This window comes from Poecilia latipinna, unplaced genomic scaffold (assembly GCF_001443285.1).
Source record: "Poecilia latipinna isolate Pla-1442-1.1 unplaced genomic scaffold, P_latipinna-1.0 Scaffold1357, whole genome shotgun sequence".
Taxonomy (NCBI): domain Eukaryota; kingdom Metazoa; phylum Chordata; class Actinopteri; order Cyprinodontiformes; family Poeciliidae; genus Poecilia; species Poecilia latipinna.
Genome location: NW_015113973.1, coordinates 156381 through 159417, shown reverse-complemented (window position 1 = coordinate 159417; position 3037 = coordinate 156381). Strand labels below are relative to the sequence as shown.

The 3037-nt window shown below is 37.0% G+C and overlaps 1 long non-coding RNA gene across 1 annotated transcript in view; it reads right to left on the bottom strand.

Annotated features, from left to right (window-relative positions):
• Window positions 1–2142: 2142 nt before the first annotated feature.
• LOC106961985 (uncharacterized) overlaps window positions 2143–3037 on the bottom strand; it is a 13450-nt gene continuing 12555 nt past the window's right edge. The window contains exon 2 of the long non-coding RNA XR_001427871.1: window positions 2143–2802. This is a non-coding gene — a long non-coding RNA (uncharacterized LOC106961985). The remainder of the gene's footprint in view (window positions 2803–3037) is intronic.

Here is a 3037-nt window from a genome sequence, read left to right as displayed (position 1 = left end):
ACATTTGCTAGCTAAGCTAACTAGCCAAACTCTACGATTTATTTGCAAGGTTTAGTGCATTTCTGTCATGGTACATGTCTGAAATTTAACTCATAATGGCCTCAAAAATGTCCTTAATAAACCTTAAATTTGAGTTAAAACCTGCAGCTAGCTAGCTTTGAAAATGTGTAAAGAAGCTAGCTAGCTTTAAAAATGTGTAAAGAAGCTAGCTAGCTTTAAAAATGTGTAAAGAAGCTAGCTAGCTTTAAAAATGTGTAAAGAAGCTAGCTAGCTTTAAAAATATGTAAAGAAGCTAGCTAGCTTTGCCCTTCTTCTTTAGTACATTTCTGATGTGATACAGGTTTTAAATTTAATTCATAATGCTCTTAAAAGGTCTTAAAATGTCTTACATTTGTATTAATGTTCACATTTGACACACGCCCACAAACACATGGGAATTAAAACTTAATCAGAGATACGTGAAATCAATGCTGGCAGCTCTCAGTGCCAAACGTCCCAGACTCATTTAGAGGTTCAAGAGAAATTTGTTTGAAGTGTCTTTTCAGAAAAATTGCATTTTATCCCTGAGCACTTAGAATGGACAAATATAAAATAATTGAAATTGTGAGCATAGATCTCTGAGATGGCTCTTTATTGCTTTCTTTCTGCTCTACAGAGGCCACAAAAAGCACACACAAGCAAAGCCTGGATTAGTTGGTAATGGCTGGCATCAATATGGCTCTAATGTCGTTTCATGATGCATCCTGATCGTTTCTGGCCAGGCAAAGAGCGCTCCCCAGCTCGCTTTAATGACTCGCATGTCAGGAAAACAAATGTTATTACTCAGCGTTATTAAATATTGCTTTTATTCCTGTGACAGCAGAGAGTCGGGCGCAGTCAGCTGGTTTCTAACGTATTTCTCCGCACCAAATCAAAACAGGCTGATTTTATTTCCGGTGATAAAAATACATGACAGTTTAAAGTATATGAAACTTATAGATTTATTTGTTTTAATTAGTGGCGGGTACTTAAATAATAACTCAGCTTTGCAAAACTTGGTCATTAGTGAGATATTTTTACAAAATTTAGTTATTCTCTCTGCAGCAGATCAGGCTGACTTTATTCTATCACATAAAAACAACACAATGAGGATTAAAATAAAATAAATTAATAAGCCAGCAGTAAAACCCACAGAACACAATCACCACTATAACTTTGTTTGGGTCACTCTAGCAAAAAATAATAAAAACAACATAAAAAGTCCAGGAAGTTTTTGAGTAATGGAGAGTAGTTTTATGTAGCTGCTTTTCCAACCAGCTGCTAGCAGGGCGAACGCTAGAAAGATGTTTTCATCTAAAATGCAAAATGTATAGTTGTACAGATTTAATTACTAATCAGAATATGTTGTTTTTGAGTCTGTATACTTTAGTTAATGATTAATCAGTAACAAAATCAGTCGACGATTATTTCAGTAATCAATTAATCGTGATTAACTGTTTCAGCCCTACATGAGGTTGTTTTAAGTCAATAATTCCTTAAAGCTGCAGTATCCAACTTTTATATAAATATATTTTTTTCTTTTACAAATTTGTTTAAACTCATTATGCTGTGACTGTATGGAATGAGACATATAATCAGGAAAAAAAACTGAGATTGTCATTTCCCAATGCTCAAAGCGCTAACTAGAAACAACCAATCAGAGTCAGGAGGCAGGGCTTAGCGCTGTCAATCACCCTCCATATAGCACGCTGTAAATGCTAAGGCTAGTTAGCATAGCTGCCAACGGTGGCGGATAAACATTTTTCCTGTAACTGTAAGTTGTTTCTCAGCCACTAGCACATTTAGCAATGTGTTCATGAGGATGATTGACAGCGCTAAGTCCCTCCTCCTGGCTCTGATTGGTTGTTTTTTGTTGGGAGCAGTGCAGATATGTAAAAAAACAAAAACTTTCTTTTAATTATAAAAGTTTCATACTGCAGCTTTAATATTGATAAAAAAAAGAACTCCAATGGCAGATAACTTCACCTATAACACGGGAAAAATGTGAAATAAGTTTTTAGTGGCACTTTTACTGACCTAGTTTTATAACTTCAATGAAAAGTGGTTGAAAAAACTCCTAAATTTAGGAAAACAACAATATGCAATAAGAATCAGACTCTAATCTTGCACTGCGGCCTCATTATAACTTTATTCAGTATAAAATATTAGCAACATAAGAATAAATCATGTCGTCATTATAAAAGTGGACAATAGGAAGGTAAATTTGCTCTAATTGCTGCTCACTTTTTCTCGGCGCTCGCAGCAGTCAGAAGGTCACCGCTGTCATTCGTTACAGCAGATGCATTAAAGCCTTTGGAAACTTGTCTGACAACCAGTTATTAAAATGGACGCGGTTCCTCTGAGAGCAGCCGAGGATTTTGGGTAATGAGGGAAATGGGCCCACAGTGTCCTCCAGCTCAACTCATCCTCCGCCGGAGATGGATGGCTGTCTGCGTAACGAGTCGTTGAGGAGCAGCGTCTCAGTCTGCCCTTCGCTCTGCTGCACGGCTCGTCCTGGAGAAACGCCACAGAACCTGGAGGCGTCATTATCATTATTTATGCCCCATTCAAATGCCCATGTTGAGTTTTCATGTTTCTGTGTCTTCATGCCAAAAGAAAAGAGACGGATTCCTTCGTAGATCTGAACAAGATAAAATCTTAAAGATTCTCTTTGAGCTCAGAGTCACTGAAATATTTCTCTGCCATGGAAACTGGGGCAGAAACACATCAGTGGGGAAAGTTCTGCTCCAACTATTTCTTTAAAGCCGTCGTTCTGCTTTGATTCTGTCAGGATGCAGCAGAAAGGAGAAGAAGAAGAAGGAAATGTGTCATTTCAGAAGGTCAGAAGGTCAAAGGGCAGCGTCACTCATTCCTACCACTACCAGAGCTATTATACTTCACCAGTTAGTTACATTTACTCAGTTATATTTACTTTAGTAACTTTCCTTTAAGTACTTTTGGAGTATCTTGTTTTTACCTTTACTTGAGTAATTGTATTATGAAGTATCTCTCCTCTTAA